The 19210-nt window shown below is 40.8% G+C and overlaps 2 long non-coding RNA genes across 3 annotated transcripts in view; both read left to right on the top strand.

Moving 5' to 3' along the window:
- Positions 1-9386, top strand: part of LOC130603210 (uncharacterized) — a 138943-nt gene extending 129557 nt beyond the window's left edge. Inside the window, exons 2-4 of the long non-coding RNA XR_008973097.1 lie at positions 917-1005; positions 2778-2857; positions 9242-9386. This is a non-coding gene — a long non-coding RNA (uncharacterized LOC130603210). The remainder of the gene's footprint in view (positions 1-916; positions 1006-2777; positions 2858-9241) is intronic.
- Positions 9387-14721: 5335 nt separating this feature from the next.
- Positions 14722-19210, top strand: part of LOC130603156 (uncharacterized) — a 40061-nt gene continuing 35572 nt past the window's right edge. The window contains exons 1-3 of one of the 2 annotated variants that reach the window (XR_008973084.1): positions 14722-15309; positions 16204-16379; positions 17858-18006. This is a non-coding gene — a long non-coding RNA (uncharacterized LOC130603156). Of the gene's footprint in view, positions 15310-16203; positions 16380-17857; positions 18144-19210 lie in introns of those variants that run through there. The other variant, XR_008973073.1, reaches the window with a different exon arrangement.

Raw genomic sequence — 19210 nt, 5'->3', positions numbered from 1 at the left:
TTAGACATTTAAAAACAGCATTAATGCCAGGATCAGACTGCCCTGTATGATTGTTTTAAGTCTTCAGGGCCACAGGCATGCTCTCTTGGGTCTGGGCCCTCCATGTGTTCAGTTTCCAATACAAGTTAAAGCACCAACTGCTTTGCCTTTCTCTAGCTGCTAAGCCCCTTCACCTCTTCCCACCCCACAAGGTTATTCTGGCATCTCCAAACAAGTCGGATACAGAAGGGATTTTGATAGTAGATCCTCAGCTTCTGCAACCAGTGCTAGCCTCTGCTTCTTAATTCAAAGTATGAATGATACAAATACATCTCAGTTTTAATTGAAGGAGAATGTCTGACCTTTCTATAAAATAGAGTCACACAAGGTTCCTGTATTTCTTGTGACCTTTCCAACACTTGTAAGGCTTTTAAGCACACACGTTCAGCTTAAATTTGAAATCTTTTGTCTTCCTCAAGAATAAATTGGCTTCCAGTGCAAAATTTGAGCCCACATTTCACTGTTAGTATTTGAATCCAGCATGTTGTTACCGTGTGGTAACCTGAACCACGCTTTCTTTCTCCTCTCAGATAATCTCTTCAGATACTATAGTTTGTCTTGAGCCTGTCTTTTATCTTCTTTCTCAGCAGTCTGAGAGCTCTTCACCAATACTTGTATTTGTGAAAGTGTATGCTAAGAACCATTTTTTGCATATATTAATTTTCTGTGTCATTTCAAAGACCTCCCTTTTTTCCAAGCATTAGCATTTTTAAGCTTGGAAATATCCTATGGGAAGCCATAATCTATCAATGAAAGCCTTGAAATTTTCTTCTAAACATATGTTTGGTTGAGTTCTTTGGTAGAGTTCTTTGGAGGCTGTAAAGGAGCTTATAGTAACAACTCCCTTTTATTCTTCTCTTTCATTTTTCTTTTCCAGTGACTGGATAACTGAAACAATTTGAAGTCTGTTTTTACTAGAACCTGATCACCACCTGACTGAGTGAAGAAACTGAGGACTGTTTGAAAGTAAGGCCTTTGGCAACACATACACCTAGCTCAGGCTGTCTCACAGATTCATCTTATCATATAAAAGGCTTTTCCCAGCGTTGCCTGAGAACAGTGAAAACCTCATTATGAGCTGAAAACTGTTTGGGATTTCAATGTTGATAATGAAAATCTTATTTATGGAATTGCTGAATACACAGATAAAGTCTAAAAAGCAACAGCCTACTAGACAAAATAACAGTCCTAGGGAAAAGGAGTAATGTAATTACATCATTCCTATTTTATAGTGGCCTTTTCCTTCCATGTACATATTGAAAGAGAGTCAAAGAATTGTGAGATACAATTGTTTCTGGCATCTTCCAGCCTGATTTCAGAACTCACATGAGTTTCCTGTGTCCAGTTAATAAGCTGAATGCAAAAGGCATTCAGAGCAATCCCAGGCACAGCTACAGGTTGGGCAGAGAAGAGATTCAGAGCAGCCCTGCGGAGAAGGACTTGGGGGTGTTGGTTGATGAGAAAATGAACATGAGCTGGCAGTGTGCACCTGCAGCCCAGAAAGCCAACTGTATCCTGGGCTGCATCAAAAGGAGCATGACCAGCAGGTCGAAGGAGGTGATCCTGACCCTCTACTGTGCTCTTGTGAGACCTCACCTGGAGTATTGTGTGCAGTTCTGGTGTCCTCAACATAAAAAGGACATGGAACTGTTGGAACAAGCCCAGAGGAGGCCACGAGGATGATCAGGGGCTGGAGCACCTCCTGTATGAAGACAGGCTGAGAAAGTTGGGGCTGTTCAGCCTGGAGAAGAGAAGGCTGCGTGGAGACCTCATAGCAGCCTTCCAGTATCTGAAGGGGGCCTGTAGGGATGCTGGGGAGGGACTCTTCATTAGGGACTGTAGTGACAGGACAAGGGGTAACGGGTTAAAACTTAAACAGGGGAAGTTTAGATTGGATATAAGGAGGAAATCCTTTCCTGTTAGGGTGGTGAGGCACTGGAATGGGTTGCCCAGGGAGGCTGTGAATGCTCCATCCCTGGCAGTGTTCAAGACCAGGCTGGACGAGGCCTTGGGTGATATGATTTAGCATAAGGTGTCCCTGTCCATGCAGGGGGGTTGGAACTAAATGAGCTTAAGGTCCTTTCCAACCCTAATTATTCTATGATTCTCTATTAGACAGTGCTAAAGATGTGAAAGCATTTTTCGGCTCAACAGCCTTTAGGCTCATGTAACGAAAGGTGTGAACCCCCACTGGAGAAGGAAGGAAAAAGTAAGTAGGGATCAAGAAATTCCCATCCTTTTCTAAAAGACAGAATAGGTCTTCTTATGAGCTGTGTTGTCTCCATACTGCTAACAGAGCTGTGATGGTAGAGCCAGCCTTCTTGGACTGAAACCTTTAGATTCATTCAAAGCCGAGACAAGTTTAACACGGAAATGTGTGTTGTAGGGGAAGAAAGGCTATACAGTTTCCTAACTCTCTATTTCATTAACACGCTTTTATTCCACTAAAATCAGTAATCATATCACAATAGAGCTAGTGAAATATAGTGGGAAATAAGGCCCTTTAATATAAACCTCTCTGTCTGTCTGTCCTTCTATATGGCACCTCCCAACATAGTGTCTGAGTGCAAAGTTCTTCACCCTCTTCTGATTTCAAACTTAAAATGGATGTGGTAAAGACCTATTGTCCATAGTAAACTGCTCAAGATGAATCAGCTGTTCAGATTAGCCTCACAGAAATGATAATGGGGTTCTGTGTTCACAGCTGAGTTATTTAAACTGTCTGATTTGGTCCACAGCTTCCTTGGACATTAATAGGTTGACTGCTATGTTGCTGAACTTAGTGCATGAAAGGTCAGCCTTTGAAAAGCTAAATAAGGTAAGTGCAAACTGAAGCATGTTCCAGGCGATTCCGCATGCTCTAAATGCACTTGAAACCCCTAAGAATCACTGCTGCTCCTTAGCATTTTTCCATATCTGATTTCAAAGTGGTAGATCCTTGGATCAATACTTTGATTTTTACCTCTCATCCACCAGGAGATTCAGGGGGCTGCTCACATGTTATAAACATACGCCACTCCTGATGCATCTTGAGTAAAGCCGATTGAAAACTTTTGAGAAGATACAGCTTTTCATCAGTGAATGCAGGCGTGGGTGAATTTGAAAGATTTTCTCAGGACTACAGCAATTTGGCTGAAATTGCTGAGAAGCACCGCTATCAGGCAGGGACACTTCAATAAAGATGGAACACCTCATTTGACTTCTGTTTGATTATACTGTACATTCTAACATACTGTTGTGCACACCTTGAAGCGATTAAATCAAAATGAAGAATTCGAAGTGTATCAAGATGAAATGTTTTCAGCTGTCCCAGAACAAAAACATTTCAATTAAGGTAGCTTTGATGATCTCTGTGTTGAAGCAATTTCATTTTTGTGCTACCTTTCAGCATTTAGATCGTTACTTGTGCTTAAAAGAAAAGCAAATTTTGGCATGCTGATATTTCTCCCAGAACCAGCAGCCCTCCTCTGCAGCAGCCCATGAGAGTGACTGGAAGAGTTAGAGTAAGAACGTCTCTCTTCCCCTTGCCCAAGCCCTCTCTTTGATGTGGGACCATGGCAGGGGGAGAGGAGGAAGAAGGATAAGAGTTAGGGTTATCATCTATAAATAGGCAGTACTTCACACTCACTTTCTTGAATGGTCTTAGAGCTCTAGGGGAAAGAAGAACAAAATGAATCTAAGAGAACTTTAGGGAAAGTTTTGTACATTTCAGGAATGTTCCAAAGTAAAAATTGGCTCTGGCAGTCCAAATTTAGAGGCTTATTCTTTCAAAAGTTTAATTTTGCCCTGTGTCTCCCAGCTGGAAAGCTTGTTGAGCAATAAGCATAAATGTTTGTTGAACATAAATCATTCCACATGACTAGTTCACCATCCACAAAAAGCATTGCTAGTCGTTTTCTACTTCTGTGGTTGTATGGTTACTGCAGTCTCCTGATGCAATAGAGCTAAATGCTAAGTGAAGGCAGCAGCTTGGTTCAGGCCTGGGTTTTTGGAATATGGGAGCTGTAAGCTGAGAAAACTGGTTGGGATTTTTAGCAAAGGAAGGTTGTCATCACACTTTGGCTCGAAATGGAATACAACTGTCCATTGCGAAGGGACCCACTAGCAAAGATGTCAACGTTACTCAGAAATATTTTTGAGAGAATTGTCTTATAAGGACTTTACTGCATTGGATTTTTTTCATGTTTGTTTGTTTCATTTTTTTTCCCATAGGTGAAGAGGATGTAGAAAATATTCCAAGTGAATCCTACTGTGGCTTTTCTGTTGAAGGATTGTTTGGTGGGAGGTAAGCAAATAGGCCATTGCTGGTGATGATTAAACCACTCCAATCTTATGTTAAAAAGTATAATAAGAATCTTGTCCTCTAAACCAACAAGCAAGTGATACCCAAGCCAGGAAGCTCAAAATCCACAAAATAAACCTAATTCCAAAAGCTGGATTTGGTTATTAATTGACTGATTTCCTACCAATAAGAGCACACTTTCAGGCTGGTGGGCTTGATGAGAGGTACTTGAAAGCCCAAACTGAACAAGCATGTGAAATATTTAAGGCCACATTTTTATATTTATTAAAAACAGCCTAAATAATTAAACTAGTTGATTCACTAGTGGCTTTCAGGCTCATGCCCAGAGTGAAAGGTCATGACCTGACATACCAGGGCCCCACTTGGTACTGATGATTGACAGGAAAAGGAAATAAGTTGATATCTTTCACATGGGAATCACAGCTTGTAGCAACTATGAGCAAGTGGGCTATTTGGACTTTGTGGGAAAACTTAATTGTGTTATTATTCAAAATCTTCGTTCCCAAAGTTGGTTCAATGGTGATTTATTTACTTATGTGATAAAACAGCTGTGTACTGTAATAAAATACAGGTCACTTGCTGATGTTTAATGCACAAAAGTGCGGATATGTTTGGTTTCTTTTACTTTGAACTTACGTTCATGCTAGGCAGCAGGGATGACTGAATTGTCAGGAATTTTCTGTTAGTGCATTGGAAATAATTAATGTTCTCATCATACTATATATATATTCTTAGGTATGGAGAATGAGGAAGGCACCATACACTGAAATATGAGCGCCTCTCCACCATAAGCTTTCATTATTTCTTTATAATGATAAAAAGGGGCTGCATTCAGTGCCAGACAATGTCATGGCCCAAGAGATTTCAGTGGCCTGCAGAAAAAAGGAGAAAAAAGCATTTATGATATGAATGAGGATTTGAAATGGCTTTTTAAAAAAGGCCTAAGATCCACTTTCACCCTAAATTCTGAAATCACTTGAAAGATGTCTAGATGCAAGCGAGTTTGAAGAATAGCAACTTTCCACCAGGCTCTGTTTTATATGCAGTATTACTGCCATATTGGCCATGCTTTGTTACAAGGTCACATAAAGGTACCAAGCAGTAGGGCACAGTCTCACTTCACGTATTGTCCGATTTGTTCTAGAAATGAATCCTGTCATCTTCCTCCGGAGTACATATTCTTTGCCCCAGTCATTTACAAGTTAGTTAAGTGATGCACTCTTTATTTACCACTCTGAGTTCTCCAGGAGAATTTTAAGCCTTAATATAACCTGATTATGACACTGATAAGCAGCCTGGTTACACAGTAAATCAAGATAAAGGTTGCTTCATAGGGGGTAAGAGCTGGTGGTATTTCTCCTGCATTGTTTTGGTGTCATTCCTTCATATTTAACATCGGGCCACAGTGCATGGTATTTTACAAACAGTGTAGACTACAGATCCTGCCACAGGAGTACAGGTCTGTAATGAGTAAATTATTGTTCCCAGCTGCGAAAGAGAAATGAAATGAAGAAAAATGGGTCCGGGGCAATACGATACTCAGAACTGAAGCAATACCAGCCTGGAGCAATACCAGTCTGAGTCCGCTCAACATTGCAGCAGAAGGGGGAGCTACTCAGGATACAAACTTTTTTTCCATCAAAAAAGATATGTACATCCTGCACCTACTTGTCCTGAAGGGAAAAGGCCATAATTAACCCAAATCCAGCCATTTTCTAGAATTTATTCAATTCTAAAACTGAGATACTGCAAACTGGAGAGCGTAGCTATCACCAGAGCTGTCAGTGAAGTATCAGCTGCAGATACATGGAAACTTGTCTGCTGGGTTAGAGGCTGCAGTCTGACCTTGTGTAGCCCATAAAGGGTTTGAAAATTGTGACGGCTTTGGTTAATGACTGACTTTGGCTAGATTCAGCCTGAACATCAAGAGGCAAAAGGCTCTCTATCCTGTGCCAGTTCTCTGATCTTCCCATTGCGATCCACCTCCCCACCTCCAGGCTTTCTGTTTCAGCAGCTCCCTGAAGTGAGCGCCATGACTGTGAATCGAGAAGGGAAGAAGCCCACAACTCTTCAGAAAAGAGCAGTTATTCTTAGCTTTGTTTTGCTGATGTTTTCTTTCCTTTTCTCCTTTTTTAAAGAAAACAGAAAGCCTGCCAAAACTTGGGCTCTTTGATGTGCTTTGGAAAGGAAAACAATGCTATCTATCCAAGCCCTCTGAAAGGAACAAAAATATGTCATTTTAAGGCATGAATTACTTGAGAGGAACAATCGATACATTTCACAATTAAGGATGGTCAAGAATTTTGAGGTGTTTTGCTGGAAATGTTTGATTAAGAAATTTCCAGAGACATTTTCCTGTTTCAGTGAACTTTATTAGAGAAAACTTCCAGAATTGTATGGTAGGTGAAAGGCAGGAGGGGGAAGAAAGAGGAAGAAATTGATATTTGCTGTAGAATATTCAATAATGTCCCTCGGAGATATCCTAGACCCCATTCAAGCTTTTCTTCTGTCCATTTGTATTGAGTATGTGGACCTGCCTCATCCATTTTATTCATCCTACTTTGGGATGAGTATAAAAAGCATCCATAAAAGCAGTATCTGTTCTGGTTTGTTTGTTGATTCAGCTTTGAGTGGAAACATTGCTTTATAGAAGTCTTCAGCTGCAAATGAGACACTGACTTCATTGTCTCCTAGTTAGGAAATTTGTTTAAGATGGAAGTATCCCAGTAATCTTTGGCCTGTAAATGCAGGGAAGCTTTTTATGCTGCTATCTCAGAAGTTGTAACTGAACTTCTGTTTGCCCTTTCTTTTTAAGGTTTCTCCTCCATTATCCCACCAAGTCTTGAAAGAGCTGATTTATGCAGTGAGAGTTTTTGACATTTTTATCAAGTCCAGACATTCCTTCTGCAATGTGATCAAGGAAGCACTTGTGTTATTTCTCTCTTTTTGTTGGAATTTTTACATATCTCCTTTTTTTTTGGCCATCCTATGACACTGCCTATTGCGTTGTTTGCACTCTCTGCTCTCCACTGCAGTGGCTGTATGGGAAATGCTTGTGCTTGTACAACTCAGCTTTAAAGAGGTTTTGGTTTATATCTAGCATTTCCAGTCGTGTTTTCAAAGAAAAATGAGCAGAAATTAGATATAGTCTGCAAATGACAAGGTTCGTTGCTTGAAGTTGATATGAAGATGTTTGTTCTCTCATTGTCTGTGCTGCACTTACGCATGGATTAAGATGGTTTACTTGGAAAGATCACTCCCTACCTCAAGTTCAGACTACTTATTAAGGTTAGACAGGTGAAGAAGCCTGACTTCCTGAAGAAGGGTGTTGGGTATTTCTTGGAGGTTTCTTACTTTGAGCATCTAAAAATTTGAGACTTCTCTAATCACCCTGTGAAAGTCCAGGCCGGGATTTCAGACTTTGAGGATACCAAGCAAATGCCTTAAATTAGAGGTTTCAATTAGAGAATATTAAATTCTCTTCTGTAACAGGAGATGGTTTAGGAGAAATGGGAATAGCCAGGTGGGAGTAATTGCTTTTGGAAGAGTTGTATGTGGGAGCTCTGCCCAGTACTTTCTGTTGTTATGGCTGTTTTCCTTCCACAGCTCAGGAAAACTCATATTCATGCACACTCTTACCCTTCCCTGGGATTCCCCAACTCGGAGACTGTCAGCATCGGCTTATTATACAAGCCCTTTGTTTTATCCTGTACAATACATCCCCCTATACACAATTTGGCCTCTTAACCTGCCATGAAATCTTTCAAGGGCTTGTTGCTGGAAGACATTGTCTCTCTTTGCTATGATTTGTGCAGCCGTGGCTGCATTTTCATGATGGCTTATAATGATTCGTGGTGGGTTGCAATACAATGAACTCATGGCGCAGAACAGCACACTGAAAAAGATCTTTCAAATTATTGTTCCGGTGCAAAAGGTGCCCAATCACCTTCCACCTGTGGATTAGCTGGTTGCTATAGGAACACACTGTAGCTTTTCAGTGCTGCGCTACTGTAGTGCCCAGATTACTGACTGACAAACACAATAGGGGAAAAGAATCACGGGTTATTAGTGCTGCTGATGATGTGATGTTATAAACCTGGGGTGGCACAGAGCGGATGAATAGAGCAACAGCCTTGAAATGCGAAGGACAGGAGGAGGAGAGGGAGCAGAGTGAAGTGTTGCTAATGTCATCACTACAGAAATGTTGTCTTTGATCTTATTTTCCATTCTGAATAGATATTTTCATATAATGTTAAATGCAAGCAACGCTGTAACTGATGGCAGAGCCACTGGTCATGTCTACGTTAGTAGGGGGCTACTCCTCCTCCTTTCTCTTTTCTTCCAGTGAGTACTGAAATCTGAACCTTTTCATTCCTGCAGGATTAACTCTGACCAAGGTCAGAGCAATGAGTCACCAATATTCTTCATGGGAGAGTCAGGCCTCCTGCATCCCTGGGAAATACCACCTGAAATACCCACCTACACACAGGAGTTTAACAGGGAATTTTGCAGCATGAGAATTGTGTGGCTGAATAGCTGAGATCAGATCTCTGTCTACTTTGGTGGCCATAACCGAGACTCAGGAGTTTACGCCTCTGAGTGCCCTCCTGCAGAGCGAGCTACCTACGTGCTCCATAGGGGAGAAATAACTGCTCTCAGCTCTGATTTGTAGACGATCTGAAGTTCCCAGAAATAGCTTGGTTACCACTTGTGCTTGGTCAGGGTGAAGCAACGGAATAAAATATATCCTTGTCCATTGCTTGTGTGCCTTGAGCAAAACAAGCTGTGTTTAGTCACAAGTTCACCAGATGGTACTCTGGGGGTTATTGCTGTTATATTACATTACTGCAATCTATTAGATGAGGCGCAGTGATTCATTCTCTCTCCTCATTGCTTTAGGAGGCTCTGTTACCCTCCCAGTGGAAGCACAGCTGACCCTGCTGCTCATGACCCTTGAGACCCATGTTGGTGCATGTCCTCCATGGGCAGGAAGGCCAGTCCAATAACAGCACCAGGCATTACAGAAAGACATGGTTTGCATTCATCTCTGTAGCCAGAGAACCACATGCATAAGTGACTCCACTTTCTGATTAGCCACCTGATTTGTAACACGGTTTTTTGCAACCCTGTTTCCTTCCTTTTCTGTATTCATACCCAACTTGTGTTGCCTTCACACTGAGCCCTTGCACTAGGCCTTTGAACTAGTGTGACCCTCTAAGCTGGGAAATGGCATTGCTCAACTACTTGTTTGCAGTTGAAGTACAGAGTTTGTGCTATACTTTTAGAGTCCAGAACTATCAAAATACCACTGAGAGGCATTGTTTTCCTCCACTTCTGCTACTCTGTAGGCTGAAACCTTGAGTCGAGTGAATTATGTGTTGACCGACACCTCACAACCCATACTGGATTGATGCCACATATGCATGCAGGGCATAGGTGCTGCTGTTGGTCAGCTGGACTGCCCCTGGGACCATCTGGCACCCTCTTTAGCCTCCCTGAATCCACCATTATGTTTACCGACCAGCTGCTTTTTCTCACTGCCAATGGCAAAGCTTCCCAAGCCACCATTTCCACTTGCTACTAAAGGAGACAAAGAAATACTACAGCCTTTTACCCTTTCCCAATAACCTTGAGCTTCTGGTGCCCTGAGGCCCTACCCCAGTTCACAGGTTGCCTTCTGCTCTGCAGCACTGTTGTCATGGTAGGATGCTAACATTAGCTTCCCTGGTGTCTTCTTGCTCTCCCTAGCCACAAGCACAGGATTATCTATTCCGCTTCCACAAATTAATGAATCCATAAGCAATACAAGAAGTGAGAGAACCTATTTTAGTTTTGCCTGAGGCATCTAAGAGAGTGATGAAGCAGGTTGGTCTGAACATGCTTGGATCAGAACTTCACCACAGGTGTTACTGTAATTTCAGGCAACTCGACAACTGCAAATTGGACCCTTTGTCCCTTAGATTATGCTTTTCATTTCATGTTCCTCTGAAGGAAAATGAATTTCCTGGGCTGAACTCCTGTCTGCAAATTCAGAGGGACAGGACACATTCTCCCTGTATAGTTTTAAATGGCTTTAAATGAGGACTTAAATGGAAATGGAGACGGACACCTAACCAGGGAAGTATGACAGTGTAGCTCCAATCAAATAATGGGAAAATCTTCCATTACCATAGTCATATGTATGTATGACCTTAGCAATGCCCAGGACTGCTATGGGAGCAACAGTGCAGCACTCCCGTTATGCCTTATTTTTTTATCAACAATGTTCTCCTTCACTTTGACGTCAGCTTCAAGATTGCTTGCTGTGATGTGCTGCACCTTTCATATTTCCTTTCCAGTCATAATATTGCTTCAGTCGTAACCTCAGCACTTTGAGAAATAATTGTCCCTGACAAGGGGGTGAATCACTGGCAGAGAGTTGATAAGCATTACATACAGATGACAGAAGTCAGGACATATCGGATTACTGCTGTGAATATAATAAAAGAGAGCCTAAACACTTTGGCAGCTCAAAGACAAGCCATTTCATAACTCTCTAGTGGGGCTATTATCTTCCATTTACTGCCACTGATAACCAGGTTGCAACTGTCTCCCTAGGATCTAGTTACAATTCATGTAACACTTAGAGGACCAGACATATTGGAGGACACTCAGATGAGGATAATTTCTTAAAGATCATTTATTTTTAATTTTTTATCTTCCTTGCTCCCCTCTTTATAGTGCGATAAGAACCTAAATCGGGAAGCTTTGAACTTCCTTCGGGAAAGGAGAGTTCATGGTCATCTTCCCTTTAATCTTTTACTCCTGAGGTTCTTTTGAAGCCAGTCATTCATATCCAGCTGAATAAGTGACAAGCAGGTTTCCACCTCTCTTGCTCTTGTAATACATGCACCTAGACCTAAAAGCTTGTTCTAATACTGACTCCATTAGGTTTCCATGTAGGTGTTATGTTTTTATTTTTGTAGGCAGGAAGGGGCACCTGAGCTTACAAATCAGGGGGTGTTGGTGTGCAGCAGTAGCAGATAACTTACAGCAGTGCCCATTACAATCTACGTGGATGGAATCTGGATACAGGTGGTATTTATATACACTGCATGGGATTTTGTTGCCAAACTTCAGTGCCTAAGATTGGTTTAACACTTCAGGCTCTTTGATGTCAAAAAATCTCTCTTTTACGCTAAAGACAAAAAGAATTACTTTGCTATGGCAGAAATCTGGCAAATGAGCAGTGAATCTCCTTACTATCCAGCACACCTTTGAGAAATACTTACTAAGCTTAGGGATGAAACTTTCTCTGTGTGAAGTGAAACTATATTCTGCAAAATTTTTCTCCTGAAGCGATACCATGAGCAGCATGTGTGAGCTCACCTCAGCTTTCAATATACAAGGTGTTTTTAGATGCAAGACAAAAGCTGTTTCACTCTCAGACTGACGATACATATATACAGCTGTAGATGGGAACCTTATTTTGTAAGTTTGGCCACATAAATCCATACACAGATTCGTGTCTGCCAGAGCCTCCTTCACAGCCACTGGGTGCAGAATGTCTTTGCAAAGATGGTTCAGAAGGGGAGGGCTTCTGAAGGCAAGTGCTGTTGGCAACTCAGAGGTTGCACATTCGTAAGTGTATTCCTAGACTCCATGTTATAATGTTCTCCTTACATTCTCATTGCTGGAAGTTCTGCAAAGAAGCCTCTCTACATGTGTTTGATCAGCCAGATTTGGTGAATTAGGAACTAAAACATCCTCCTCTCCCTGCCACTTACATCTTTATCTCCCATTGCAAACTTTATGTCTTAGCTGCCCAAATTGAGGTCCTTACTGTTACAGATAAATCATCACAAATCTATTTGGAGAAAAATTGAACCAGGCTTTCTTAAACTACAAATAGTAAGTTTAAATTTGCCAACTCAGTACAGTTTTCATCCCTGCTTGATTTTTCACAGCACAAGTCCTCTGCTCCGGAGAGCCAATAAAGGACAACAGCAATTAAGGGGGGAGGAAAAAAGTTAAGTCATTGTTGAAACAGTAATTCCAAGTGGTTTCTCTTCAGGACTTCTGGATCTTACCACTAACCTTCTTACAGCCAGAGAAAGCCAACTGAATACCTTTGTGCCCTGCTTTATCCATCTGTAAAATAAGGGTGATCAATCTTACCTGCGCGACAGTTTTGTCACATGCTGCAACCAAGTAATATCTGTAAATTGCTTTAAGATGTTGAGATCAAGGGAATGATGGAAGTGCCAAGTGTTGTTGTTGTTTCTGTATTAACAATGTTGGCTGTTTTCACTGTTCATATGGTAGCCTGGCTGGAATTGGGCAGGAAGCCCAACAATACCAGCAACCAACAAGAAACTAAAATAAAATGTTTTACTTAATGAGCGCCTCTGTTTAATCAGAAGCCTGTGTAATTATGTCACAGAGGGCTAAGGATCTAATGTTTTCCTAATACGTTTGCTTTTAAAGGGACGATTAACCTGGCATATTTCAAGATGATAAGCTGCTTCTTTGTTCAGTTCCAGTTATGTTTTTCTGCATTCCCTGGTGGATCCAGAGAGAACCTGAGAGTCAGAGGCTTTTTCTTAATTGCACAGTAACTGTCTTGTATGTCTGATGCTAGAGTATTTTCTAAAGACACAGGTTATTAGTCCTAGGTTGGATGAGTTTGCAAGAGAATTCAGGTGCTGAATTTATTCTGTTTTGGCTCCTCTGAGGCATGGCATATATTACAGGAAGCTCTCAGTATGTTTGCCTTAAACAGGCAATGCTCTTAGAAAGCACTTTGGCTAGGAAGAAGGGATAAAACTATACCTTCCCTTGAATCCAATAAATCCTGTTTTAAGTAAGAGATTGTTTTCAGTTTACTTCTAAGAGGTACATGTCAACACGCATTTTACAATATCTTTGTACATGTCTGTCCAGTTGGTACTTCTCAAATGTTTTGAAGAGAATAAAGAGGAAAAGAGCTCTTTACCTCCTGAAGACGGTTGTCTGAAGAGATACTAAACAGTATTCTATATTGAGATTTCAGGGAAGATATTTATGCTGTAAGGCACACAGGGAGTGATTTTATGTCATATATATATGAGATCCTCTGATCTAGCCTTCTGTGAAAAGGTTAGATAAACTACATTATGTTCACACCTTTTAGGTGTTTGATCATTTCTATTCTTGAAGATCTTGAGGGCAGAAGATCCCATGGGCCCTCCAGGGAACATACCCCAGCACTTTGCCAGTAAGGATGTTTTCTAGTATCTAAGCAGGCTCTTCTGTGTCATGTTTTGGTTTGCCATGATAAGGGTGTGTCGTGGTTTAAACCCAGTCAAGAAGAAGACACATTATCGCCTTCTACTTCCTCTGGCAGATAGCCCCACACATGAACATTATGTGTTTATGGTGAGATCATTTACTAGGTATTTGTTCAAACCCTTTCACAACATATTTCATCTTTGTGTTTAGGTGTGAGAATAGTGAGAATGAGATACTTTTTTTCATATAGCAGGGTAGTCCTAGATATTCCTTGATTGCTGTAAATTGCTTTTAAAGGGAAAAAAATGGAGCCATCAGCCATATGGGAATTTGTAGAAAGGAAAGAGTTAATAATATCATGATCAGGTCAGCAAGTTTGAAAGGCTCTTCCACTTTGAAAACCATTTTCTTAATTATTTTAAGTTAACACTTAAATGCATAGAAAAAAAATCACGTGTAATCTGAAACCCCAGACATGGGGACAGGACTGGATTGAGATAACATTAAAGATTTTATTGCTGTTACATTATAAATTATTTCTATTATGATGGCCCAGTGGGTATTACATTCTGTCAGTTCGCTTTCGCTGTTACATCACTTAATGTTATTAACACACTTTAGGGTATAACATTACAGTTTTATTGTGGAAACCTTAAACACTTACATCCAAAGTACTGAATCAAGTTATTATCTTAGCTGACCAGATCTGGTCTATTATCGTTTTATCACTCATAAAAACCTGTGATTCAATTTGATTTAACACTTGATGAAAAAATCATGGCTTATATATGCTTAAACCTAGTTGCAATATTAATACAAAGCAACACATGGATGACTTCATTTTATTAAAGTTGAGGTAGCCCTGGGAACTGCATTTATGATCTTTACGCCACATGAGAAATTTGATCTGACCTGTTGGCATTTGTGAACTAGTAAACTGATTTCTCACCAGTATATTAAAGAATTGTGAATATTTTTTATCTTTCTTACTGCATCCATTATCCACTCGGAGACCAAACATTGACCAGAGTGTGCTAACCAAGGAAAAAGGTATCTCTCCCTGTCTCAGAGTCCTTTTAGACTGGAAAAATGTTGTACTTTGAAAGGCAACTCACAGTGCTCCACTGAGTTTAATATAAGAAAGAAATTAGGCCCTTGTTTCTCTGTAGTCTGTATAGGCCAGCAAAGATCTTTAACACTTGCACAATATTTAGAGGCAGGAGAGGTTCCACTGAAGTCTCTGGTCAGCATTGTGCAGACAGTTGATTATCAGCTTTGGTTATCTAGCTGAGCCAAAATAAGAATACATTGGTTGGCACTGCTTGAAGTATTTCAAATCTTACTTAGGTTATGTGTTGTTTGCTTTGAGGAGAAGGTGGAAAACTGCATGTGAAATTTAAAGTGTATTTAAGAAATGAAAAATCAGGATGGTTTACATGTTAAAACTATCAAAATGGGACATTTCGTCTTTTTCACTTCAGGGGAAGGAAGAAGACAAAACTATGCTGGTGTGCAAAAGCGGTGCTGAATAACCCTAGAAAGGAGGTCTACTCCTGCATCCCATTTCCCACTGAAGTCGGAGGAGGAGTTTGCTCAGCCCAACATGCAGGAGTTCACCAACACAATGGCTTTCCAAGCAGTTGGGTGGACACACGGAACCAACCAGTCCCATTCTGGCATGCGCATGAAATCTCCCTAGCAACAAAGATGACAGCTTGGTAACAGCAGCTGCTGCTTAATGGAAAACATTAGAAAAATAACTCATTCTGGATCTATGTTCCCTCTTTGCATTTTCATATTTATCACAAGAAAAAAACACCCCACACCATCCAGAACTTTAAAAAGCTTTAAGGCACAAGGGTCAGACACACAGCTGTGCATGTAAAGAGATGAGCTTCAAAAGTGTGATTTTGTTATCCTGGCACATACATTTTTCTTTTTAGCCACAGCTATATTGTTTGTGACTTAACAAGTGGGCCTGTGTACATGTTGTGGGAGTGCCATGGATGTGCTATTATTTATTCTTGCATCAAACATGAGAGAAGGCCAAATATGTGTTAAATTCCAAGTCAGCATTTTTGGTTACTGTTGCTTGAAGTACATCCATTTCTTCAAGTATATCAGAGCTTGGTTCAACAGAAAGGATTTAGTATCCATACAAAAGCAAATCCGTGTGTCTGGTAAAATCTCCCCCTTTTTATTTCTTTAATAAAAGCAAACACCAAATTATTTTTTCTTCTGTTGTAAGTGTTCTGAAAAAGTCCAGTGAAGACATAAAGACAAGTATATAGCAGCTTCCTGAAATGAAAAACAAATCAGAGTAGAGCTACATCACCATGTGAAATAGACAAATTAGGTGGAGATACATTAACTACTGTCATTCATCAGTCTGAAGTGATACAATTTACTACATGGTAATAATGGCCATAGTTGTATAAGTAGTAAAGGTAAAATTACATCATGACTTGCATTAGCAGTATGAGATTATATCCTGATTAATGCACAATTAACTTGTCATGTGTACAGCGCATGTGTTTGTGTGTGCACAGCTGGGTTATGCTATGTCTCATGCTCACATATGTAGCATTTATCACTTTCTTCTCTATCTCCAGAAATTAAATGGCTTCATCTACTAAAATCCATAAACACGCTGCCAGCTTAATGCAGAGCCATCTAAAGTACAACTAAGAGACCCTTGGAGATGACCACTGGAGAATCTTGAACACCTGCACGAATCCTCTCCACAGACTGGGAGCTGCATCCACAGCTCCAAGGAGACATCTCCAGGGTGAGAGCAACAACCTTGCCTGCTCTTCGGCTGGCAGGCACCAGGACCTGAACTGTTCTCAGAGATGTATATCAGAGCTCCTACTCCCAAGAGAAAGCCCCCAACACACAAAATGACCACGGGTGAGGAATTCCTTTGCTCCTTTTTTAGTCTGATTTTGCAGGGGAAAATAATTAAGCTAAAGAGGCAGCTGAGAAGGGTTTTTACTTTTAGTTGCAATTATGGATGGAGGTGCCTCAACTTCACACAAACTCCTCTGTAAACAGAGAACTATGTTATGTGTCCATGTGCTGACATTCAGATGTGCCTATTGGTATGCTCCCTCCCTCTGTTTTTTTTCAGTTGTGAATGTGTGTGGCTACACATCTGGGTGTATGCAAACACGTACAAAATAGTGAGGTAGTAAACACTGTTGAGGGGAAACAAAAGACCTCCAAGTTTTAATCTCTGTTCTATCACAAACTCAGTGTTTGTCCTTGAGAAGCTCATTTTAATGTCTCTTACCAGGTTTCTCAGCCTGAAGTGAGGGGGAGGGATAATAACGTTGTTATGCTAGCCTACCTCACGCTGTATGTGATACTCAGTTAGCTGTTTGAAGTTGCAAATTGCTGAGTGATGATGGAACATAACTTTTCAAAATAAATGGCATCAGATTTTATTTTTTTCCACACTTTTTAGTACTAAAATCTACTAGAAAGGGTTGGCTGACTTTGATCCTTCCTGTGCTTTATTTTCACATTTGATGCTTCTCCCCAGTTCCAACACCAAATGATGGTCATTTTCCAGCACTTCCAATTGAGAAGAAAAAGCTCATATAGCAAGGAAAAAAATCTAATCATTTTGTTGTCCTGAAATTTCTTTTGCAGCTGCCAGTATCGAGTATTTGCTGGTTTGGGTATAAGGCACCCAGCATTTGGGAGCATGCAGATTTTGAGTCCCAATTTTGCACATCTTGAGTGTTCAAAAGATGAAGAGAATCATATTATGTTTGAATTTAACTGTTAGAATATTTTTAAGTTCTTCAGAATTACTTTTGCTGAATAGAACTTAGCAGAGTAGAAATACTGTTTAAAACCTGGACGGCTACAAAATATCCTTTATATTATATTTCTTCTGTCTAGAGTAGACATTTGACTCTGTCCCAGACAAGTAGTCCATTTTTGTCATTAGGGATTGACTTTATTATGCTGTAGTCTCCATTTTCAGTATGAGAGATACCATCAGGAGATGATGCTACAGAAAGTTGGCCAAGGCTTCATTTACACAGGTAAAAATGACAAGTGATGTGACCATTTATGTGAATTTTAATTCCTGATACAACAAAACTCAAATATTTTTTTACATTGGCATTAAGCCTGTATTTGAGTGCACATTAGGCCTTAGACAAGCATAGGAGAGACAAGAATCCAGTCTGCTCCCTTTGAGATGTCACCAAAAGTGCATTATCAAAAATAAAATCAATCTCTCCCCTTCTTCAGGAGTGGTTTGTGTGTCTCTTGAAGTACTTCAAGATGACAGAAGACAGACGCTTCCAATTGCACCAGCTGAAATAACTGACTTAGTCTTCACTTGTAAGAGTGAATTTAAGATTCAATGATATCAACGCTTACATTGTCCAAGGAAAAAGGTAGGAGAAAAACAGATCATTTCCTTCATTGCTAATCTCACTATTAATAAGAATTGTCAAGTCTGAAAATCTAAGTAATGGAGACTTGGGGCATGTTGAGAATTCAGGCAAAATACTTTGGGTTGAAGTAGTTACTACAAGTCTGAAACATTTCAGTGTTAAACCATTAAAAGTAAATTAAAAATACTGTAATTACATTTTAGACAGATGCCCACTTCAAACCAAGAAATGGAAAAAAATGCTTAAATTACACCCCCCCCCCCCCCCCCCAGTCATGTCATTCTCAAGATAATGTTTTGAGTGGGAAAAGAAGAAAAAGAAACAAACAGTCAAATGGATTTCACACTGCCAAACGGGTATTCTTTCTGACAAAAAAGTTCTGTGCAGAACTTGGTCCAAGCAGACAATTAATTTTTGCTGCTGTTCAGAAGACATCACAGCTCACAGAAAACCGGCACAATCACTGGCTCACACCTGTGTTAATTCCCCAAGTACCCTCCCAAGGGCTGGAGCCTTCCCAAGACAGACACAGGTAACTTCTCAGCCACAAATAGCTGTTTGCCCTCTGCGCTGTTCGCGACCAAATAAATTAGAGGAAGCCACACTGTGCGGTTAGCACCGGCTCTGCTGTCTGGGAGGGCTAGACATTAATGCTTAATTTTGCTTTTTGAAATTCCCTCTCAGCCCCAATTATTGACGTCTAGGCAGGAAGCCTGTGAGAGCTTAAGGGATCTGACATCCATGACTAAGACAGTTAATACGCTTTGTCAAACAGCGACTAACACGAGCCAGGTAGCAGCTCGCCTGCTAGCATTACAGAGCAGAAATCGGAGGGGTTTGGGGTGCATCCTTCAAGCTTCAGGAGCTGCTTTGCAATGTTTTTGAGCAGAGAGCATTCGAGGCAAGTGCAAAAGATTATTTCCCCCCCCCCCCCCCCTCCTCCTCCTCCAGTCCCCATCAGTCCCCAGCCCAGCCTGTAATTTGGCAAGATGAATGAAGTGTTTTCGGAGTGTCATCACTTCTGCCTCTGGCAGATTTGCTTCCCCAGTCTGCCTTTCGCCTTTTGGACCTGTCACTCAGCCCTTTGGCAGAGGGGAGGAGGGGGAGGGAGGAGGAAATCATCTCTTTGCTAATCACCTATCACAAGCAATGAAATCCCGCAGGCTCCGTGCCAGCTAGGTACATTTCAAAGGGAAACGGAGGG

This window comes from Pezoporus wallicus, unplaced genomic scaffold (assembly GCF_028554395.1).
Source record: "Pezoporus wallicus isolate ANWC-B61680 ecotype Strahan unplaced genomic scaffold, APGP_CSIRO_Pwel_v1 contig_3952, whole genome shotgun sequence".
NCBI classification, from domain to species: domain Eukaryota; kingdom Metazoa; phylum Chordata; class Aves; order Psittaciformes; family Psittacidae; genus Pezoporus; species Pezoporus wallicus.
The sequence above is the reverse complement of the archived record's forward strand: the minus strand, read 5'-3'. Positions and strand labels throughout refer to the sequence as shown.